The sequence below is a fragment of the Petromyzon marinus genome, chromosome 42 (genome assembly GCF_048934315.1).
Source record: "Petromyzon marinus isolate PM22_M1 ecotype Great Lakes invasive population chromosome 42, UKy_Petmar_22M1.pri1.0, whole genome shotgun sequence".
NCBI classification, from domain to species: Eukaryota; Metazoa; Chordata; class Hyperoartia; order Petromyzontiformes; family Petromyzontidae; genus Petromyzon; species Petromyzon marinus.
Window position 1 is genome coordinate 14,043,548 of NC_133708.1, and position 15,527 is coordinate 14,059,074.

Below are 15,527 nucleotides of genomic sequence, written 5' to 3' on the forward strand. Positions count from 1 at the left end.
TTGTTTCTGCCCCGCTTTCCATTTGCTTCATACCGGCAATTAGCGAGCATGCTGTTGCTTTTTGTTATTTTGGGGACCCGAGTCACTCTTGCAAAAATGAGACCCATCCGGGTCTCTTGAATGCTCACTTGGTTAAATAAAATATCCTTGGAAAGGTGAAACGTGTGAGAACATCGGTGTTCATTTTAGTTTTAGATGAGCGCAATTTGTTTAACCAGGTGAAAACGCAAGCGACCATGGCGAGTGACCTGGGGGCATGAGGCTGCGCTGCCAGGCGGGGGGGCGATGGTTGCTGCATGCGTGATCCCAATGGAGGAAATCGCGGTGTAAATTTTGGATTTGGAAAATTTGGACACACGGATGCCGGCACACGGTGGTCTACTCCCGCGAATGGCGCCAGGGGATCTTTAACGTGCACTGTGGGCGATGCAGACTGCGAGTCGTATTACCATGGTAAATATAACACCGCAGTAATGACCATGAACCGCTGCAACAAGTGGCAGCGAACGCGGTACCGCTGGGCCTCGTTGCCACCCTCAAACAGCGCAGGTGAGGAGGGGTGAGCACGATAGGTGAACAGCACAGGTGAGTAGCACATATCTTTACTCAAGCACAAGATGTCCCACTTCAGCTCTCAACACCAGGACGCAAGTGGTCTGTACTTGCAGCCGAATACACGTTACCCCCCCCCCCCCACCGGATGCAAGTGGGCTGCAGGTGCAGCTGTGGCCAAGCGCAAGATGCGTGCGAGCAGCACCAGCGTTTGGTTCGTGAACAAAATTAGCGACAAAAATATTTGTCAACCAATTTCTTTTTTTATTTTATCCGACGATCACCGGCTATGACAAGCCGAGACTCTACTATTCTTAATGAAACGTAGGAGAGCACAGGTGAGCAGCGCAGGTGAGGAGGAGTTTTTTCTGCAGCAGCAGCACTGTGCCCAGTCACTCTGTGTCGCATCATTATTCGAGACTGCACTGCACCGAGGAGGACCAAATATAATATTTGGCTATATGTGTGATGGATATTAAAGGGTATTTAAACAAAAGAGAGATACAAAACGATTTACAGAGGTCACGAGAAAACTTGGAGTTAGACAATGTTTGACTGACTTCGCTGGCATGAGAAGATGACTCAATTAAACTCACAGCCCGAGACTCAACTCCATGTGGGTCTATGGGCCTGTGTGTAAGTCTACGTGTCGCTTGTGTACGTCTGTAGTCCATAAACTCACACAGAGACCCATCGACTCTTTGACTCCATCTCTGACTGCTTTAACCAACCAGACTAAGAGCACCGTTACATGAAATCCACAGCCCGAGACGCGGACTAAAATTCGACGGGTGCATAAGACGATAAGTGTTGACTCAATGCGCACCGGCCGGCACACACACACAGAGCACTCCGCTTACAGGAAGCATTAGGAGCAGCTCATGGCACAAATCCATTTCCTCCCACTCAGATTGAATAGCTGTTTTTGGAACGGTGCAGAATGAAATCTGATCAGGTGATTTCTTAATCGAGTTGCTGCCCCTCTCCCCCGCCCCTTTCCATCATCACGCCAGTCTTGTTCAGACCACGACCATTGGCATCATCAATCATGTATTACTTACACCGTGCCTCCTTCCTTGCAGCACACCTTGAGGAGTCAGGATAAAGGTGTGTTTCAGATGATGACTCGGTAAGAAAGCGATTCCAGACCAAATACTCGCCTCCTTCTCACTGTCCTATCGCTACCACCATCGTTGTTGTTCTCTTGTCAATTCCCCCACACGTGCGGAGGACTCGGTCTCATCCACCATCACTATTGTACACTGTACAACCACCACACTCATCCACTGAATTAACCACTCACTCACCACAGCATTCACGCATTCATTCACCCGCTCACCCACTCACTCACCACACTGCAGGTCAAACACTTAAGAGTCCTGCTTCTTCCCTCGCACTTCTCCAACGTTAACACGCTCTCATCGCCTCTTGACCACAATTCTTTTAACCTTGCTCAACTTAAGAAACGTATCGAGTCGTATCTATTACAACTTAAACAGTGCTGCTTGTTGCTGGTGGCTTGGCATCTTGGGCCTTTGGGCCTGTGCTCAGCATCCGCGATGAAATCAAATTAAAACCACGATGTTCGAAACCGATGGAGTAGACAGAGAACATACACAACAACACCGCTGCCACCGTGGCCATCGAGATCACTCAAAGGGCCGCAACTCTTGCCCCGGAAGCCGCTGTGGAAAACGGCGAATGTTCCCGTCAATCGGCTCAGAAAGAACACCAGGGACAACTCTAGGCTCACAGCAATGACCCAAACGAAGGTTCGATAGCGAATCCCAGCACTTAACCAGTTGTGTGATGCCGACGACCTCCCCCTACCGGAAAACAAGGGAGCACGCGAAGCCATTGAATCCGCACGAGCCGTGGTGGTGACAGAACCGGTCGCCACCTCCACAAGTGGTAAAATCTAATGAAGCCTGACAGCAAAAAGCAACTGCGGAGACCTCAACGGAACCATGGAGCCCATTGCGAACCGTGGAGTTCATTGCGAACGGTGGAACTCATTGCGAACCGTGGAGCCCATTGCGAACCGTGAAGCCCATTGCGAACGGTGGAGCTCATTGCGAACGGTGGAGCCCATTGCGAAACCGTGGAGCCCATTGCGAACGGTGGAGTTCATTGCGAACTGTGGAGTTCATTGCGAACGGTGGAACTCATTGCGAACCGTGGAGCCCATTGCGAACCGTGAAGCCCATTGCGAACCGTGGAGCCCATTGCGAACCGTGGAGCCCATTGCGAACCGTGAAGCCCATTGCGAACCGTGGAGCCCATTGCGAACGGTGGAGTTCATTGCGAACTGTGGAGTTCATTGCGAACCGTGGAGTTCATTGCGAACCGTGGAGCTCATTGCGAACTATGAGGCGCATTGCAAACCGTGTTAGATACGGGTCATAATCACACCGATTACACCTTTTGCGGTCTAGACATATCTTTTGTACCCGTAGTGCTATCGCTCATCACGTAGTGGGTGGTGGACCATCATCTGTTTCAATCGGTCTCGCACTTTTCCGTCCCACGAGTTTCTCATCATCTAGGGAGACGAGTGTAAAAATTGATTTACAACAGAAAAAAAGAGATGTGAAACTGGGCTCGGAGACAATGTTATCCCAGCTCACATTTTCACTACTCTAGCATTACCCCTCCGGGAGTGTTTTTTTTATTTTTTCACAACACGATCCGCTGCCTTTTCTCCGATTTAGTTGTTATTGTTTGGTAACCAATGTCACTCTTGCAAATTACACTCACCCTGGTCTATTTGACTTCTTACTGGTTATACGAAATAAACAAACAACAATAACTGCAGTCAGCTTCATTTTCGATCCATTTCGATCTTCGTGCACAAATTGACGGGGTGGCAGGCGGTGTTCAAGTGACAAGTTGTCATCATGTGACAGGCAGTGGTTATGCGGCAGGCAGTGGTCATGTGACCGTACCTGCCAAGCAGTAGCGGCAATGCCCTCCGGCAAGCAACATCCTCGCTGTCCGCCTGCTCACGCAGCTGCCCGCACGCCGGTCCGGTCAGCTTCCAACCCACGGATAGCCTCGGTGCCAGTGCAAGGCGGCACAGGGCTGCGCAGGAACTGCGCCTGCCGGCTCCGGGTCAGCCGGTCACGTGGCTAGAAGAGTCCGAGCCCGGTGCGTGGCGGGCACTACGGTGGCGCCGCTGCCTGGCAAACCACGGCTTCCCCCTCGGGTGTCTTCGTAGCACCGTCCCCAGCCGTCCACCGGCCAACAGCGTTGATTGGCGAGCGAGTGCCAAGCACACCTTGCCGCTCCTTATGAATCTCTCACCTCCCGCCTCCACAGCCAGAGGCCGCCCTGGGTGTCCGCTACCCAACCCCTCGGGTACCCGCAAGTGACCGCTCGTCTTACGAGCCAGAGCGAGGCTGGCACGCTCAGCACCGCGCACCTGAATGGCGACCGTGGGGGGCGCGAGTCCGTCTGCGTGCTTGCAAGTCGCCGGTACATGCAGTGCTGCCAGAATGTGTCCGTAACCTGAGCCCAGGGCTGCTTAAACTGGTCAGTGCTGGGTAAGAGAGCAGGTCCGAAGAGGAGGAGAAGGAAGATTAGGATGAAAAGGGAAAAGGTAACGGCTAAGTCCTTGGTTAAACTGCAATTGCCAGGGTCTTTGGCAGACGATGCCCGATCACTGCCACGGCCGCTAAGCGCATACTGCTGGTGGCGACTGCTCGACTTTGCGGCGCACGTGGGGGATACACGCGGGGATGAGCCCGGCCCAGAGCTCATCTCTCGCCTCGCCGCTACCTGGCAACAACGTGTCAGCCGGGCCCTGCCTCCCTCCCTTCCTCCCGCTTAAAATCTGCAGCTGCAGCAGACAATGTGTAGTACTAGGCTTGCCGTGAAATACACAGGAAGCGAAAATACTTAAAAGCAGTAACAAGGAATGACACATTATTTACAAGAGTGTGAATACTACACCCTACAAAGATGTTTTCAAATGAACTTTAAAAACAACAGGATGCCTCCCATACAGACCTTAACAGCTCATTCCACAGTTGAGAAGCTAATGCTCTGCCACTTGCATTCTCTCTGCACCACTGGGAAACCGAGCTCATACGGTGACATATCGTAGTACAGTATAGTCTTATCGCAGAACCCGAATGATTAACCTTGAAGTGGTGGTCGCAGCGGAAACTCTCCGCGTTTTGGCGGCTGCCCGTGTGAGTTAATATCAGACGGGCACGGAAGGTCGGTGGCATTGGCGTAGGAGGAGGGAGCGTGGAGGATACAGGGTTGAGGCCGGAGCACCGTCACTCGGGGGATCACTCGCCGAGAGCTCCACCTCCCTCTCCAATCCGGCCGCAACATAAACAACTCCAGCCTCCTGATGCTAATAGGATGATGGGATAATGCTGAGATACCAAACAAACATGCGCCTCGTTGTTGACCTCACGGGAGAACGTCCAGGCTTAAAACCACCCGGAAACAAAACCACGCCTGCGCGTGACAGTGGGGAGTGGTAGTGCAGTAGGTAGCATGTTGCGCTACATACACGGCCACCCGAGTTCGATTCCCACTCATGGCCAACACCAGCGACGACGATGTTAACTGGTCCTGGACCTCCCCTAGGTCAATTCGCAACCGGGCAGGATGTTGCCCACCCATGTCGACCTTCACAGGTGCTACTCGCGAACAGCACTTGCCCCAACAGTCTGTTAAAGGCCACACAGGGGAGGGGAGGGGGGGGGGGGGTCTCTGTCAATACCTAAGGGAGATGAGAAATAACTCGGGTTGTTAAAGGGCAACCGGTAACCGCTTTGGTCAACGATTCCGGTGGAAATTTCGGAATTAATAAATGCGCCAATTGAACCGCACAGCGGCCATAGGATGTTTGCCCACCGTTTCTCAGTTAAAATGTAGCGGTGTACATGGCCTACTCTTCCATGCTGACGAGACGTCTTGCAAAGGTGGGAGTACCAACACTTTACCCCTCCACACGCGACCTACTCATTGAAGATGGGGTGCCCACTCATACTGGTTGTAATCAAACTGACGACCTCTGAAGTCCAGAGCGCTGCTCACCATTACTCCACGGTAGCAGCCCGATTCATGTCCCAGTTTAAAAGGTAATGTGCGGCAAAATGGTAACGGTTTGTTACAGATTTTCTGCCCATTCGGTTACCAGTTAATGCAAAAGATTACACTTTAACATCGCGAGGAACGACACAGAATGTGACTGCCAAAACCTGGCAAAGGCTATCGACCGCGCTGGAAATTGAATGGCCACATCTCAGACCTAACACTTAGCCACTCCAATAGCCATCCATTAACGTCATCGGCCACGATCAATCCACTGCTGGATGAAGGCCTCTCGCGACCGTGCGATGTAATAATACAGCCCAGCGCCCGCACACGGATCCATGTCATCGCTCCATTTCCCCGCTCGACGTCCTCTCGGACGCATTCCGTTCCTGAGCTGCCACTCCAACGTTGTTCTTGACCATCGGCCACCATTATTACAGAATTTATCTCAGATGAAGAATCTGTAATTATATTGGAGAGGAATCAGATCATCTATAAAGCTCTTTTTCACAGATGTTCAGTAGGGGCAGTCAAAACGTTACAACAAACAATACAAAACACGATAGGAGTGCAAGGTACAGGAAAGGTAAACAAATCACTTAATATATATACAAATTAAACTAAACTATTTTGTATCTTACCAGGTAAAGCCCACTGAAATATTAAACTTATTTTTCAGAAGCGACTTGGCCACAAATGATAGTTCGGTTTCAGTTAATTTATATAATTAGCCTTACTACCCAGCTTCGCCCGGGACTTGGGTCCATCAAGACGGCCGCCTTTGTCTCCCCAGTGGCGATGTTCACACCACACCAGTTACTCGTTTGAGACTGACTCGACCTAGGGGAGGCCCAGGACCGGTTCAAATAATCGTGGCCGCGAGCGGGAATCGAACTCGGGTCGCCGGGTTCATCGCGCAGCACGCTAACCACTACTCTACCGCTCCCCCCACCCCACACACGCGCGCGCGTCCATAGGTACACATACACGCGCCTGCTGCAGACACACACACAACTTTCAGGGTGCGTACGGCAGTAAACGACTGAAATAATAAAGCAATGCTGCGCGAAGAACGCCGAAGACCTGCAACACATTTGTATTTCACTTTACCCGCGATCAGCAGGCACACTCCGTTACGCTTCCACATGCGCGGGTCACATGACAGATGTGGCGTCACAGCTCACTTGCCGTGCCAGAAAATATGCATTATTGAGCCCCCCCCCCAAAAAAAACGACAACACAAAAGTGTATTTGTATAATTTTTGCATGGTGTACAGTCTGGAAAGTACCCACATGGCAAATTTCAAGTTTGTTGCATGTCGGGAAGTACGCTAAACATTTTGAACAGACATTCACAACTTTGCCTTTTATATATATGGAGATGGAGATATATGGAGGTTACCCTGTGAGCCAATCATCTCTGAAATCGGGTTTCAACAAAATGGCTTATCACGTGGAAATGTTTGGCTTACATCCTCCCATCTACGCGTTTCTCTTTCGGTCCCCCACTGGAATTCCGAGCACGTTATCTCCCCTCGTTTCTTTACGCAATTTCAGGTTAACTTGTTTTCAATGACCGCTGTGGCTCCTGACGACCGACGCGTCTACTTGAACACGCGTCTAGCCACAAAACCACAATTCTACAGTGCAACCTAATACCACACCTGTTCACCACCCAGCACTACACCTCCTCACCAACCATGATGACCCCTCGTCATTACCCAGCACTACACCTCCCACACCTGTCAACCCCTGGTCAGTGCCCTACCTGATTACAGACCCAATTCAGACACTATTGGTCACCCCGTGCCCTTATAAATCTCAACGTGCATCCTACAAAGTGCCATCGCAAGGGAGAAACACAAACACATAGACACAAACATTGTTTTGCCCGTATTGAAACGGCTGTACGCCGTATGGACCTGCAAGCGCAATGTCCCTGTACAAGAATACGGGGCAATAAACCGTGTGGGTTGACGCGGTATGACCTTCTCACCGCCACCACTACCACACACCTCGTCATCACCCACACCTCGTCATCACCCACACTTCGTCATCACCGACACCTCGTCATCACCCACACCTCGTCATCACCCACACCTCGTCATCACCCACGACGACCACCTCGTCCCGACTCTAACCCTCATCAGCCACACCACCAACACTACACCTCCTCACCACCAACACTACCACTCACCACCAACACTACACCTCCTCACCACCAATACTACCACTCACCACCTATACTACACCTCCTCACCACCAACACTACCACTCACCACCAACACTACACCTCCTCACCACCAACACTACCACTCACCACCAACACTACACCTCCTCACCACCAACACTACCACTCACCACCAATACTACCACTCACCACCAACACTACACCTCCTCACCACCAACACTACACCTCCTCACCACCAATACTACACTCACCACCTATACATCTCCTCACCACCAACACTACCACTCACCACCAACACTACACCTCCTCACCACCAACACTACCACTCACCACCAACACTACCACTCACCACCAACACTACCACTCACCACCAACACTACACCTCCTCACCACCAATACTACCACTCACCACCTACACTACACCTCCTCACCACCAACACTACCACTCACCACTACACATCCTCACCACAAACACTACCACTCACCACCAACACTACACCTCCTCACCACCATTACCCCTCACCACCAACACTACCACTCATCACCACCAACACTACCACTCCTCACCACCAACACTACCACTCCTCACCACCAACACCACCACTCACCACCAACACTACACCTCCTCACCACCAACACTACCACTCCTCACCACCAACACTATCACTCACCACCAATACTACACCTCCTCACCACCTCACCACAGATGGCGCCGATGATGGCAGCCTCGGCCGGTTGGTGCGCCCTGTTTTGTCCAGTTTTGTCTTGTTTTGTCTTGAGAGGGGCTTGCTGTTCAACACACTCGTGCTGGTGAGAGAGGCCTGCTTTTCATCACACCCGTGCTGGTGAGAGAGGCCTGCTGTTTTGGGGCCTGCTGTTCATCACACCCGTGCTGGTGAGAGAGGCCTGCTGTTCAGTACACCCGTGTTGAGGGGCCTGCTGTTCAGCACACCCTTGCTGGTGAGAGAGGCCTGCTGTTCAACACACCCGTGCTGGTGAGAGGGGCCTGCTTTTCAGCACACCCTTGCTGGTGAGAGAGGCCTGCTGTTCAACACACCCGTGCTGGTGAGAGGGGCCTGCTTTTCAGCACACCCTTGCTGGTGAGAGAGGCCTGCTGTTCAACACACCCGTGCTGGTGAGAGGGGCCTGCTTTTCAGCACACCCGTGCTGGTGAGAGAGGCCTGCTGTTCAACACACCCGTGCTGGTGAGAGGGGCCTGCTTTTCAGCACACCCGTGCTGGTGAGAGGGGCCTGCTGTTCAGCACACCCGTGCTGGTGAGAGAGGCCTGCTGTTCAGCTCACACGTGTTGAGGGGCCTGCTGTTCAGCACACCCGTGCTGGTGAGAGGGGCCTGCTGTTCATCACATCCGTGTTGGTGAGAGGGGCCTGCTGTTCAGCACACCGGTGCTGGTGAGAGAGGCCTGCTGTTCAGCACACCCGTGTTGAGGGGCCTGCTGTTCAGCACACCCGTGCTGGTGAGAGGGGCCTGCTGTTGAGGGGCCTACTGTTCAGCACACCCGTGTTGGTGAGAGAGGCCTGCTGTTCAGCACACCCGTGTTGAGGGGCCTACTGTTCAGCACACCCGTGCTGGTGAGAGGGGCCTGCTGTTCAACAGACCCGTGCTGGTGAGAGGGGCCTACTGTTCAGCACACCCGTGCTGGTGAGAGGGGCCTGCTGTTCAACACACCCGTGCTGGTGAGAGGGGCCTGCTGTTCAACACACCCGTGCTGGTGAGAGGGGCCTGCTGTTCAACACACCCGTGCTGGTGAGAGGGGCCTGCTGTTCATCACACCCGTGCTAGTGAGAGAGGCCTACTATTCATCACACCCGTGCTGGTGTGAGGGGCGTGCTGTTCATCACCCCCGTGTTGGTGAGAGGGGCCTGCTGTTCACTCCCATGCTGGTGAGAGAGGCCTACTGTTCATCACACCTGTGTTGGTGAGAGGGGCCTGCTGTTCACCACTCCCATGCTGGTGAGAGGGGCCTACTGTTCAACACACCAGTGCTGGTGAGAGAGTCCTGCTGTTCATCACACCAGTGCTGGTGAGAGAGGCCTGCTGTTCAGCACACCCGTGCTGGTGCGAAGATGGCGCTGATGATGGTAGCCTCAGCCGGTCGGTGCGCCCTGTTTTGTCTTGTTTTGTCTGTCAATTCAGTGTTTTGCCAAGATTTTCGGAGTTCTCTAACAAGAGACGAACTTTTAAATATCAGGGAAACAACTCCTGTGGATTTAATTCCTACTTTTCTGCTTCCAGCGGCAGAATTAGTAGGCATTCTAGTCAATGCCGCGCTAGGCTTTGCTCAAGCGACGAAACGCCGCCCAAGGGGTAAACGGTCGGGGGCTCTAGTACGGCTACGCAGACGCGGGATCCGAACAGTGCTTCCGAGCTTTTTCCTCTCCAACGTACGTTCACTGTGCAACAAAATGGATGAACTTCAGCTACTGATGGTAAAAAACAAAGACTTTCTTTCAGCTTCTGCATTGTGCTTCACGGAAACATGGCTGTGTGATTTGATTCCGGACACTTCGCTACAACTAGCAGGATTCCATCTTGTAAGATCGGATCGTGACATAGCACTCTCCGGCAAGACGAAAGGCGGTGGTATTTGTTTTTACATTAACAGTGGCTGGTGTGTAGATGTCACAGTGATTCTGCAACATTGTTCTCCACTCCTTGAATCAATTTTTATAACCTGTAAACCGTTTTACTCGCCTCGCGAGTTCGCGTCGCTCATTTTGGTCGGAGTTTATTTGCCGCCTTGTCCTCAGGTTAAAGAGGCCCAACGCATGCTCGCCGATCAGATTCTGAGTGTGGAGCGAGCAAATCCAGATTCGTTGGTTATCGTACTTGGCGACTTTAACAAAGGTAATCTCAGCCACGAACTCCCCAAATACATACAATTCATTAAATGCCCAACCAGAGAAGGGAACACTCTGGATCACTGTTACACTACAGTCAGTAGAGCCTACCACGCCGTCCCCCGAGCAGCACTAGGACACTCTGACCATGCCACGGTCCACCTGATTCCTGCATACAGGCAGAAACTAAAACTCTGTAAACCTGCTGTGAGGACATCTAAACAGTGGACCAGTGAGGCTGTGGAAGATTTGCGGGCGTGCTTAGACTGTACTGACTGGGATATGTTCACGACTGCTACCAATAGTCTGGATGAACTCACAGAGGCTGTGACGTCCTACATCAGCTTCTGTGAGGACTGCTGTATCCCAACACGTACCAGGGTGAACTTTAACAACAATAAGCCCTGGTTCTCAGCAAAGCTCAGAAGGTTGAGGTTGGAGAAGGAGGAAGCGTTTAGGAGTGGAGATAGAGACAGATTCAAGGAGTCGAAGAACAGGTTTAGCAAAGCGGTGAGAGAGGCTAAACGACTGTACTCAGAGAGACTAAAACACCAGTTCTCTACAAACGACGCTGCTTCTGTCTGGAGAGGGCTCAGGCAGATCACCAACTACAAACCCAGAGCCCACCACACCACTAACGACTCCCGCCTAGCCAACGACCTGAACGAGTTCTACTGTAGATTCGAAAGACAATTGGACTGTCCTGAACCACCCCTTCCAACCCAAGAGGCCCCATCCCCCACCAATACTACAGAGACGACTATCTCCTTTCAGGAGGGAGAAGTTAATAGACTTTTCAAGAGGCAGAATCCACGCAAAGCAGCCGGGCCGGACTCTGTCTCTCCAGCCACCCTCAGGCACTGTGCTGACCAGCTGTCTCCGGTGTTCACCAACATCTTTAACACCTCCCTGGAGACATGCCATGTACCAGCCTGTCTCAAGTCCTCCACCATCATCCCTGTGCCCAAAAAGCTAAGGCCAACAGGACTAAATGATTACAGACCGGTCGCCCTTACATCTGTGGTAATGAAGTCTTTTGAGCGCCTGGTCCTGGCACACCTCAAAGCCATCACAGACCCTCTCCTGGACCCCCTTCAGTTTGCCTACAGAGCCAACAGGTCTGTGGACGATGCAGTTAACATGGCCCTCCACTTCACCCTACAGCATCTGGACGCCCCAGCATCCTACGCCAGGATCCTGTTTGTGGACTTCAGCTCTGCCTTCAACACCATCATCCCTGCCCTGCTTCAGGACAAGCTCTTCCAGCTGAACGTGCCATACACCACCTGTAAATGGATCACAGACTTCCTGTCTGACAGGAAGCAGTGCGTTAAGCTGGGAACACAAGTCTCTGACTCCAGGTCCATCAGCACCGGAACTCCTCAGGGCTGCGTCCTTTCCCCTCTGCTCTTCTCCCTGTATACCAACAGCTGCACCTCCAATCATCTGTCCGTCAAACTATTGAAGTTTGCGGATGACACCACCCTCATTGGGCTGATCTCTGGTGGGGATGAGTCTGACTATAGGTGGGAAGCTGACAATCTGGTGACCTGGTGTAGCCAGAACAACTTAGAGCTAAATGCTCTAAAGACAGTTGAGATGGTTGTGGACTTCAGGAAGAATACAGCACCACTCACCCCCATCACCCTGTTAGACTCCCCAGTAAAAATTGTAGAGTCCTTCCGCTTCCTGGGCACTATTCTCTCCCGGGACCTCAAGTGGGAATTGAACATCAGCTCCCTCACCAAGAAAGCTCAACAGAGGATGTACTTTCTACGGCAGCTGAAGAAATTCAACCTGCCAAAGACAATGATGGTGCAATTCTATACAGCGATCATTGAATCCATCCTCACCTCCTCCATAACCGTCTGGTACGCTGCTGCCACTGCCAAGGACAAGAGCAGACTGCAGCGTATCATCCACACTGCTGAGAAGGTGATTGCCTGCAATCTACCAACCCTCGAGGACCTGCACACGACAAGGTCCATGAGGCGAGCGAGGAAGATTATGGCCGATTTCTCCCACCCTGGACACTCTCTGTTTCAGCTACTCCCCTCCGGCAGAAGGCTTCGGTCCATCAGGACCAAAACCTCACGCCATAAAAACAGTTTCTTCCCATCTGCTGCTGGCCTGTTAAACAAGGCCAAGGGCTAACACTGTTTTTAACATTTGATCTACATAACGACACCTTGCCGATATTAACTATGTTACCCTATTTGTATTTTTTATTTTTAAATTATATCTTAAAGCTATTTTATATTCGATATGTATTTAATTTTATATACTTCAGCCCCTTGGTGTTAGACTTTTAACCCTTATTATAGTAAGACTTGTTTAAAACTTATTTAAGATTTTAGATTCCTATATGTTGAATGTATGCACCATCCTGCCAAAGTAAATTCCGTGTCGGTGTGAACTTACATGGCGAATAAAACCCTTTCTGATTCTGATTCTGATTCCTACACCTCCTCACCACCAATACTACCACTCACCACCTACACTACACCTCCTCACCACCAACACTACCACTCCTCACCACCAACACTATCACTCACCACCAATACTACCACTCACCACCTACACTACACCTCCTCACCACCAACATTGCCCTTCACCACCAGCACTACACCTCCTCACCACCAACATTACCCCTCACCACCAACACTACCACACCTCCTCACCACCAACATTACCACTCACCACCAACATTACCACTCACCACCAACACTACACCTCCTCACCACCAGCACTCACCACCAACACCTCGTCCCCGACTCTGACCCTGTAACACCCTGGCTGCACAGGTGACGGCGCGGCCCGAGAGGGCGCTAACGAGGCCGGCACAATTACACCCCCCCACCCTCCCTCCCCCACCCTCCCCGACCCACCCCCTCCCCCACCCTCCCCGACCCACCCCCTCCCTCCCTCCCTCACCCACCCCCTCCCTTCCTCCCTCACCCACCCCCTCCCTCCCTCCCCCACCCACCCCTACCCACCCCCTCCCTCCTCTACCGACCCCCTCCCCCACCCTTCCTCCCTCCCTCCCCCACCCTCTCCTACCCACCCCCTCCCCCACCCTCCCCTACCCACCCCCTCCCTTCCTCACCCACCCCCTCCCCCACCCTCCCTCACCCTCCCCCACCCTCCCCTGCCCACCCCCTCCCTCCCTCCCCCACCCTCCCCCACCCACCCCTACCCACCCCCTCCCTCCTCTACCGACCCCCTCCCCCACCCTTCCTCCCTCCCTCACCCTCCCCCACCCTCCCTCACCCTCCCCCACCCTCCCCTACCCACCCCTTCCCTCCCTCACCCACCCTCCCCCACCCACCCTCACCCAGCCCCTCCCCCACCCTCCCTCCCCCACCAAGCACCACGCGACCCGTTACTCGAGACGTCTCTACCGCTCACCTCAATTAACGAGACCGCCAGTTGTCGCGCATTCTTGTACATGATAATTAACGCGATGGCTGCTAAACGAGCCTGCTCACAGCGCTCACTCAAAGCCACTCACCCGACACCCTCGGGGCAAGCAATGCGCTTCACCGCCACCGCTGTGGTGATTTGGAGCGGCTGCTGACGGCACTCGCCAAATCACCTCAATTCGCTCCCTCACAAAGCTCAGCACTCGCCATCCTCACCCACCACCCGCCCCCGACACGCAATGCTCACCAACCCCCTCACCGGCTCATCCATCTTTAGCCACGTTCACCACAGCGCTCACCAGGGCGAGTTGAAGCGAGCCAATCACTTGTGGAAAGCACGCGTGAACGAAGCAGATGGCGCGGCTCGCCTCACCAACTCAAAAGCTCAGCACAACCCCCACTCGCTCACCTGTCCGTAGTAGTAGGCCTTTCGGTCTATCTTCGAAGCCTTCGTTGTTTCCTAGGCGCCGTTGCGGCTCGACCCTTCCCCTTGCAGGCTGTGGTGGAAGGGGGACAGGGGGTAGAAATACTCTCCTCTCCCCGTCTTCGTTCCCTCTCCTACCGGTTTCCCTTCTCCTTCTCGTCGTCCCTCACCTCCTCCAAACCTCGATCGGCCGAGGAGGAGAGAGACGCGGGGCAATGGCCAGGATCTGAGATTCCACACTCAACGTGAGATCACCTCATTGCTCTGGAAGTAACTGCGCGCGTATTCGCGCGCACACACGCACACTTTCGTACGCAGTAACTATCGTTATTCTATTTATTTCTACACGAAGCTATGCCAGAGTCATGTTTACCACCAAATACACTTGTATAATACTTATCGACAATAACGGCGGCTGATCGTGCAGTGCCGATCGATATCGCGAAGCGCACCCAACAAGCGCATTGCAAGTGCCACTGAAGTGGCGGGCAGGGCAGCGCGCGCACAAAGCGCTCCAGTGCGCTGCGCAGAGACAATGCAATTGGCCATTGGGCCAGCGAAATTTATAATTATCCACGCGTGTTCCGTTAATGATGCGTGAACGGAGTAAATTCATTACAATTCATAATTTAAAAAAAAAATATTTTGCTGGCGGTGGGTTGGATTCGCGGTCCGGTCTTTTGAGAGAGAGAGAGAGAGTTGCACCGTGATTTATAACGGCGAGAAAAGCCACTTCAGTAAAGTGCCGTAAAATCCATAGCTGTAAACCAAAACCGTTCACCCCGTATTCTTGTACAGGGAAATTGAGTTTTCAGGTCCATACGGACGTACAGCCGTTTCAATACGGGCAAAAAAACGTTGTTTTGTTCGTGTTTCTCCTTTGCGATGGAACTTTGTAGGATGAACGTTGAGTTGTACGGGGTGACCAAGAAGGTCTGAAATGGTCTGTAATAAGGTAAGGCACTGTTGATAAGGGGTTGGCAGGTGTTCAAAATCTTTGTAAATTTGTCAGCAATAAAAAAAA

General features: G+C 52.6%; 1 protein-coding gene across 2 annotated transcripts in view; it reads right to left on the minus strand.

Annotated features, from left to right (window-relative positions):
* PTPDC1 (protein tyrosine phosphatase domain containing 1) overlaps positions 1 to 15,403 on the minus strand; it is a 31,136-nt gene extending 15,733 nt beyond the window's left edge. Inside the window, exon 1 of one of the 2 annotated variants that reach the window (XM_032969696.2) lies at positions 14,489 to 15,403. The gene's annotated coding sequence lies outside the window, so the exon portion shown is untranslated. The remainder of the gene's footprint in view (positions 1 to 14,488) is intronic. The other variant, XM_032969695.2, reaches the window with a different exon arrangement.
* Between the last annotated feature and the right edge of the window lie 124 nt (positions 15,404 to 15,527).